Source organism: Schistocerca serialis, chromosome 1 (assembly GCF_023864345.2).
Source record: "Schistocerca serialis cubense isolate TAMUIC-IGC-003099 chromosome 1, iqSchSeri2.2, whole genome shotgun sequence".
NCBI lineage: Eukaryota > Metazoa > Arthropoda > Insecta > Orthoptera > Acrididae > Schistocerca > Schistocerca serialis.
The window spans coordinates 204,563,317-204,572,642 of NC_064638.1; the positions used below are offsets into that span (position 1 = coordinate 204,563,317).

At 41.6% G+C, this 9,326-nt stretch overlaps 1 pseudogene; it reads left to right on the plus strand.

The window, feature by feature from the left end:
* The first annotated feature begins 4,678 nt into the window (after positions 1-4,678).
* LOC126426821 (5S ribosomal RNA) lies at positions 4,679-4,796 on the plus strand (annotated as a pseudogene).
* The last annotated feature ends 4,530 nt before the right edge of the window (positions 4,797-9,326 follow it).

Consider the following 9,326-nt stretch of genomic DNA (forward strand, 5'->3'; position numbering starts at 1 on the left):
GGGGGTATACTTGGAAAAGGATGGCTGCTAAAGGAAGATTTCAGCTAAATTACATCATGGTCAGACAGAGATTCAGAAATGAGATACTGAATTGTAAGGCATACCTAGGAGTAGAAATTGACTAAAATCACAATGTAGTAGTGATAAATAGTAGGCTGAAGTTGAGGAGATTATTCAGGAAGAATCAATATGAAAAGAAGTGTAGCACAGGTACAAAGAAACAACGAGATACACTTGAAGTTTTCTAATGCTATAGATACAGCAATAAGGAACAGCTCAGTAGGCAGTACAGTTGAAGAGGAATGGACATCTCTTAAAAGGGCCATCACAGAAGTTGGAAAGAAAAACATAGGTAAAAAGAAAGTAACTACTGATAAACCATGGGTAACAGAACAAATACTCAGTTGATCGATGAAAGGATGTACAAAAATGTTCCGGGAAACTCAGGAATACAGAAATACAAGTCGCTGAGGAATGAAATAAATAGGAAGTGCAGGGAAGCTAAGACCGAATGGCTGCATGAAAAACGTGAAAAAACCGAAAAAGAAATGATCGTCAGAAGAACTAACTCAGCACATAGGAAAGTCAAAACATTAAGGCTGCAACAGGAATTCCACTGTTAAATGCACAGGAGAGACCAGATAAGCGGGAAGAGTACACTGAAGGCTTCCATAAGGGGAAGATATGTCCGACGTGATAGAACTACAATCATTGGTGGAAGGGTCAATGAAATGACTATTCACTCTGGTATGTATGAGTCTAGCGACACACCATCTGACTTTCGGTAAAATATAATCCACACAATTCTGAAGACTGCAAGAGCCAAAAAGTGCCAGAAATATCACACAATCACCTTAACAGCTAATAGACACAAGTTGTGGACAAGAATAACGTGCTGAAGAATGTAAAAGAAAATTGAGGATGTGTTAGATGATAATCAATTTGACTTTAGGAAAGGTAAAGGTGCCACAGAGGCAATTCTGATGTTGTGGTTGGCAATGGAAGTAAGACTAAAGAAAAATCAAGACATGTTCATAGGATCTGTCGACCCAGAAAAAGTGTTCGACAAAGTAAAATGGTGCAAGATGTCCAAAATTCAGACAAAAATTGGGGCAAGCTATAGGGAGAGACGTGTAATATATAATATGTACAAGAGTTAAGAGGGAATAATAAGAACAAAGCACTTGGATTAAGAAGAGTATATGAGAGGGATGTACTGTTTCACACCTAGTGTTCAAACTGTACATCAAAGAAGTAATGGTGAAAATAAAAGAAAGGTTCAGGAGTGGGATTAAAATTCAAGGTGGAAGGATATCAATGATATGATTCGCTGATGGCATTGCTATCCACAGTGGAAGTAAAGAAGTATTATGTGATCTGCTGAATGAAATGAACAGTCTGATGGATTGAGGGTAAATCGAAGAAAGACAAAAGTAATGAGAAGTAGCAGAAATGAGATCAGCGAGAAACTTAACATCAAGATTGATGGTCACGAAGTAAATGAAATTAAGGAATTCTGCTACCTGGTAACAAAATAACCAGTGATGGACAGAGCTAGGAGGACATCAAAAGCAGACTAGCAATGGCAAAAAGGGCATTCCTGGCCAAGAGAAGTCTACATAGGCCTTAACTTGAGGAAGAAATTTCTGAGAATGTAATTTTGGTGCACAGCATTGTACGGTAGTGAAACAAGGACTGTGGGAAAACTGGAACAGTAGATAATTGAAGCATTTGAGATGTGATGCAACAGATGAATGTTGAAAATTAGGTGAACCGATAAGGTAAGGAATGATGTGGTTCTGCACAGAATCGGAGATGAAAGAAATATGTGAAAAACACTGACAAGGAGAAGGGACAGGATGCATCAAGAAATTACTTGCTTGGTACTAGAGGGCATAAAATGTAGAAGGAGACAGATATTGGAATAAATCCAGCAAATAATTGAGGACGTAGGATGCAAGTGCTATTCCAACTTGAAGAGATTGGCACAAGAGAGGAATTTGTGGCAGACTGCATCAAACCAGTTAGAAGACTGGTGACTGAAAAAAAAAAAAAAAAAACCACCACCAAAGCAGGAATGCACTCACCTAATGAAAGAACAAGAACTCCCAAAAATTTAGAATGGGGTAAAGTTCCACAAGTTTTTAAATTTTATACTCCAGCATGAAATTTTAGTAGATGAAAATAATGATCACCATTTCATGATTTAAGAGGAAGCTAGTTTTTTGAAGATGTGTTGCTAAAACAGATTGAGGTTCAAACTACTCAAGCTTCATGAGAACGTATTGAAAGTATTTTAAACTCTCTCTGAAACAACAGGACAATGTACATTTTTGTCACAACTTTATTTCATTTTATTGACAAAACACATCATCAATGGTCACTAAGAAAACATATTTACAATTTGGCTTGCTTTCTAGATTTAAACACAGTTTACTACAAAATATGTTGATTTTGCTTATGAACTGTTTTTATATCTAGAAAATAAGCCGAAATGCAAAAATTACAAACAGAGTGTTTAGTGTCAATAAAACAAAATACCGTACTTTTGATGGCAAAAATATGCATTTTTTGGACTTGCAAAGATGAATTGAAATACCTTGGACACTTATGAAGAAACTATAGACAATGTAGCTACAAAAATGAAAAATTCCATTAAAAATATAGAAGCTTTCTTCTTTACTAAAGGAATAAGCAATGTTTCTGTAAAAATTAACAGCAATTGTAAGGGAAACGAGATTGATGTAGAACTTAATTCTGAAATGAATAGCCGGCCGGTGCGGCCGGGTGGTTCTAGGCACTACAGTCTGGAACCATGCGACCGCTACGGTCACAGGTTCGAATCCTGCCTTAGGCATGGATGTGTGTGATGTCCTTAGGTTAATTAGGTTTAAGTAGTTCTAAGTTCTAGGGGACGGATGACCTCAGAAGTTAAGTCCCATAATGCTCAGAGCCATTTGAACCATTTGAAATGAATAAACAACCCACAAATAACCAAAAATTCCAGTGAGTGAATTAAAAATAAGCAGAAACAGAGCGAGAAATTTTGATGTGACTGAAAACTAAAAGGTGCAAGTAAATTAGGTACATTTAATTATTATTTAACCTATACAATCCTAATGAATTTAACATCGCACAAGTCAGATGAAATCAAATAACTTTAAACTCTACTGTAATAAAAATTGTTCTAAAATTCAAAGTAAACTGGAAACTAATTTTTCAGTGTTGACGCAGAAAGCAGAGAAGCTCTCAAAAACATGAAGCTCTAAAACAAACATTCCGTATGGTGAGACTGCAGAAACTGTAATGCTGTAGTAACTGCTATGTTTTGGTGAATCTAAATTACAAGTAAGTTATTAATTGTTGCCATTCAATGTTGAGGTCTACATCTGTCACATGAAACCTCTCACAGTATCCAAAAATAACTCTCATATTAGGGCAGAAAGTGGCAAATAAACTATCTGTGAGCAATGACTGATGCTTCAAAGTCAAAATTTACAATGCCAAGAAAAGTCAAAATTTTAAACTCTGCTGAATTCTAAACATAGTAAAATAACAGTAAAACAGCTCATTTTTACAAAAAAAGGGCTGTTATTTCTCTAACTATGCAAAACATATGCTGGATACTGAAATAAGTATATAATAATTACATAATTTTGTCACATTACATAAACAATTATTTCATAATTGCAACAACTCAATTAAGCTCTAAATTTACAAACCAAGAAACCCAGAATTTCCAAAAGCTATTTGTAGCAAGAGGGTAAAGCCAACAAACAAATGTGAAGTGTTAAAAGTGATGAAAAGCTTGAAAGCTTGAAACCCAAAATGTCAGTTGATGTGGTGCCATTGTCTATCATAAAAATGACAGTTCCACAGATTGCAAGACCTCTGGCATATGTAGCCAACTTATTAATCAGTGAGGGATTGTGTTCTGGAATGGCTGAAAATCCATAAAGTGAGTCATTATTTAAAAACTGTGACAAGCATTAGGTAGAAAACTATTGGGAAATATCACTCCTCCTGTTTTCCAAAATCTTACAAAAGTTGATAAAGCACAGGATCAAAAAGTATCTAAAGGACCACAAGTTGCTAAACAGAAATCAGTATGGCTTCCAGGTAGATAAAGGTATAGAAACAGCAGTAATGTGCTACACTGAAGAAAAAAAAATCAAAAATCTAGAAAAAGACAATAGCATAGTAAGAATAAATTTCGATTCCTCCAAAGCATATGATACAGTCAGTCATTGCAATCTGTAAGATAATTTGGATGTGTTTGGTATTCATAGGACAGAGAAAAGTGGTTTGATTCTTACCTACAAAACGAAACACAGATTGTAGGGCTGATGTCAGCTTATTACAATCAAAAAATAAATGTAGTATCTGATGAAAAAAATAAATAAATAAAAAAAATAAAAAAGAGGAAATAGGAGTACGACAAGCCAGTATTCTAGATCTCATATTGTTTCTTGTCTATATAAATGACATCCACACCTTAGATGGTACAGCCAACGCTATACAATTTGCAGGTGATACTAATGTGATAATACATGCTCCAAAGCAAATACTGCAGACAATTTGTGATCAAATCCTTAAGAGTGTCCACTCTTGCTTCAATGCAAACAGAATTACATTAAATGCAAATAAAACAAATTATATGCACTTTGGGAAAATAAGGGGCAAAGGCCTTGCCACAGTGGATACACCGGTTCCCGTCAGATCACCGAAGTTAAGCGCTGTCGGGCGTGGACGGCACTTGGATGGGTGTCCATCCGGGCCACCATGTGCTGTTGCCATTTTTCGGGGCGCACTCAGCCTCGTGATGCTAATTGAGGAGCTACTCGAGCGAATAGTAGCGGCTCCAGTCAAAGAAAACCATCGGAACGACCGGGAGAGCGGTGTGCTGACCACACGCCCCTCCTATCCGCATCCTCATCTGAGGATGACACGGCAGTCGGATGGTCCCGATGGGCCGCTTGTGGCCTGAAGACAGAGTGCTTTGGGAAAATAAGCCAAAACGTAAATTATGATATGGTGTTGGGTGACAAAGTCATAGATACAGTGACATCTACAAAATTGCTGGTGATTCATGCTGATAAAAACTTAATGCAACTTGTTTTGCCTATTTTGGCTATTTTCAGTCTCTTGCAACATATGGAATACTATGTTGGGATACCATCACTTGTTGCCTAAAACAAATTTTTTTGCTATGGTAGACGATTATCAGAACAGTAACACTCATCCACATACACATAGCTACAATACCCAAAATAGCACAGCACTCTGTACCCAGTGAACAAAAAGAACAAACACTCAAAGGCATGTGAGCCATACTGATACAAAACTTTACAACTGACTGCCAGTCAAGACCAGAAAGTTTGACAAGGAAAACAAATTTAAAGCAGAATTTAAAAAAAATTCTGTTTGAACATTGTCTCATTGGTATTGCAGACCAATAAACATTTTCTGGTGTTTATTATTATTATTATTATTATTACAGAATTTGGCTCATTATAGACTGCTTAGAACCTAAGACAAAGGTACAATCTCTTTCTTTTTAGCTTCCCAGAACCTCTTCATGCGTTGGCCGATGGCCTGCTTCTGTTCATTTGATGTCACCCTCCCAAGTAGTGAATTTCATTGTTGGGCAGGAAATTTTGCAGTATTGATCAATAGCCTGAAATTTTCCATATCCTGTATGGTCTTTTCTGTGACATTAAGTTTTCATAAGTCCTTTCCTTGTCTCTTCCAGCCATCTCCTGGTACTTTTTAATTTTGAAATGAAGTTAAAAATTTAAGTATTTTCCATTCTTTCTTTTCCAGTTCTTCTTGTTCACCTCTTTTATTCACTGTTAAAGTGCTTCTGGTCTAATTACTGTTGTGTAGTGTTTAATTTTTGCCTGGAATGATACTGTCTTTTATCATATCAGTTTTGGGCGATTTTTTATGCTAATTCCATTTTCTTCGGTCTTTTCTTCCTTGTGGTGTAATCTAACCCATTTGATTGTATCCACTCTCTCAAGTACTTAAATATATCAACTATTTTGATGTATCTTTGTTGTGTTTAGGTTTAATATATGCCATTTTCTCATATGATATTAGTAGGTTGGTTGGTTTGGGGAGTTGAAGGGACCACCAGATTACAAAGGCCATGACGATGAAACCCACAAGGAACATAAACAAGCAACAGAGGTAACAAGGGATGACACAGAACAAGAAAGACACAGACAAAAACCAGAAAACAAGGAATTAAAGCACAGAGAGTTGTACAGCAGTTGGCCGACCATGGAAACAAAAAAGGAAAAGCCAACCACAAAGAGACACACTAAAAACCCCAATCTAAAACCGTAGGCCAAAGGCCAGACGCAACACACAAAAGGGACAAACCCTCAGATTGAGCAATAAAAGCCCCCTGATCGAATAAAACTCAAAACAGCATCAGCTGCCTTGTGCCAAATCCAGCTGAAGGCCTGGGTGGTGCACACACCATGGGGGTATACGTAGATGGGCCCAGAAAAGAGGTGGAAGAGGGAGAAACTAAAGCCCAGAGAGAAGAGACCGTACTTGAACTGCAATTGTACACCCTGACCAGGGCCGCCGTTCTGGAAGATGGACAACCGAGTTGGGGAACAGAAGATGGTAATTGGGATGCCCAGGCAAGCTACAAACATGCGCAGCATAAGTGGCCAGCAGTCATAGGCGCTGGATCTGCAACGGAGGGACAGCAGCCTCCACAAGTAGGCTGTAGACAGGGCTTGTGCGGAAAGCTCCAGTGGTGAGTCGGATCCCGCAGTGAAGGATGGCGTCAAGCAACTGCAAAGGTGAAGGCAATGCCAAACCATAAGCCAGGCTCCCATAATCGAGACGGGACTGAATCAACAGTCGGAGAGGGTAGACCGATCGGCACCCCAGCAGGTGTGACTCAAGCAACGAAGAGCATTAAGATGACAACAGCATGCTTGTTTAAGCAGCCAAATATGAGGAAGCCAAGTCAACCGGGCATCAAAAAGCAAGCCCAAAAACCAATGCGTCTCCACCACGGCACGACGTTCGCTGTCAAGATAAAGCCATGGCTCAGGGTGAACAGTGCGACGCTGGCAGAAATGTATGACGCAGGTCTTGGCGGCCAAGAACTGGAAGCTGTGCGTGACAGCCCAAGACTGTGCCCTGCAGATGGTGCCCTGTAACTGCCATTCAGCATCTGCAATGCCAGTGGAGCTACAGTAAAGGCAAAAGTCATCAGCATACAAAGAAGCCAAAATGGGTGTTCCCACAGCTGCAGCTAGCCCATTGATAGCAACTAAAAAGAGGCAGACACTAAAGACGGAGCCTTGCGGGACCTCATTCTCCTGGACTCGGGAGGAACTGTTGGAGTGACTAACTTGCACGCGGCAGGAACGAAGCAACAGAAAGTTCTGAATAAAAATCGGAAGCAGGCCCCGAAGACCCCACCCATGAAGCGTGGTGAGGATGTGCTGCCGCCATGTTGTATTGTATGCCTTCGCATGTCAAAAAAGACAGCAACTGGATGCTGATGGTGGGCAAATACCGTGTGGATGACAGGCTTCAGGCAGAACAGATTATCGGTGGCAGAGCAGCCCTTATGGAACCCACCCTGAGATGGAGCCAGAAGGCCCCGAGACTCAAGTAGCCATCTCAACCTCCAGCTCACCAGGCATTTGAGCAACTTGCATGGAACATTGGTGAGGCTAATTGGGCAGTAGCTGTCCACCTCCAGTGCGTTCTTGCCAGGTTTCAACATGGGGTGACGATGCTTTCCCACCATTGTGATGGGAACTCACTCTCAACTCAGATATGGTTGAAAAGGTCTACGATGTGTCGCTGGCAGTCCACCAAGAGGTGTTTGGTGCAGGTGCCACCGCAATTTCCTTGGTCTTAGGGGTCTTCTTTCTTGACTTGTCTCACTGCTCCTTTGGTTTCTCTGGGAGGGTGGGCTTCGCGGATTCAGTCTCCGGGACAGGAGGATCACGAAGCCATAAGACCAGCTGCTTCTGGACACTTCAGCCACTGGCAGGCGTCAACCTTCCCACTAGGAGAACCCTGGGGAAGAAGGGAACCAAGGGACCCCTTCTGAGCGAGAGGAGCCGAAGAAGTGGTACGCTTCTCTGGCTTAGAAGGTGGACGTCTCCGATGGTTGGGGGGAGGGGGGGGGGGGGGTTGCTCCCGAAGTAGGTGGTGCAGGAGCAACAGGGAGAGAAGCAGCCCCCACCATCAAGGGGGTAGGTGTAGTCTTACAGCTCCGAGCTCTGAGAGCTGACCGGAATTGGTGCAATGGATGGGGCTGGAACTGCAGTTATAGCGGAGGCATTAGACGTTGTCATGCACGTTGGATGAAGCCCTTCAAATTTCCGTTTTGCCTCTGTGTGGGTCAGTCGGTCCAGGGTCTTGTATTCCATTATTTTCCTCTCCTTCTGTAGAATCCTATAGCCCCGCGAGAAAGGGGAGTTGTGCTCCCCCGCAGTTGACACAGATGGGGGGCGGGGCACATGGACTATTGGGATGGGACGGACAACCACAATCTCGACATATGAGGCTGGAAGTACAATGGGAAGACATATGGCCGAACTTCCAACAATTAAAGTATCGTATCGCGGGAAGGATATATGACTTGACATCACAGCGGTAGACCATCACCTGGACCTTCTCGGGTAATGTTATCACCCTCTATGGCCAAGATGAAAACACTGGTGACAATCCGATTATTCCTCGGACCCCGGTGGATGCGCTGGACGAAATGGAGACTTCGTCATTCTAAGCTGGCATGCAGCTCACCATCGGACTCTAAAATAAGATCCCTGTGGAAGATAATAAATAACCCTGGACTGTATTTAAGCTCTTATGGGGCGTGACAGTAACAGAAAGATCCCGCACCTTATCACAAGTGAGTAATGCCCATGACTGGGCAGAGGGTGCTATGTTGATCAAGACTGACTCAGATCACATTTTGAACAAGCCCTCCACCTCCCCAAACTTGTCCTCTAAATGCTCTACAAAGAACTGAGGCTTCATGGACACAAAGGATTCCCCATCAGCTCACGTACATACTAGGTACTGGGGAGAATAAGATTCGCTGCCATAAGTAGCCTTCCGTTCCTCCCATGGCATGGCCAGGAAGAGGAACAACTTGGGGTCGTGCTTCTGTGCATTGAATTGAGCCCTGGAACACTAAAGAGACTGCTGGTGGCTGGCCACCAGCAAGAGATGATGTACTACACTTCATTGCGGGTCATCCGCCCTGATGCCACCCACTCCGACCAAGGACTCTCTGCACGTGCACCACTCAGGGGCAGCAAGGGCCACCTGGC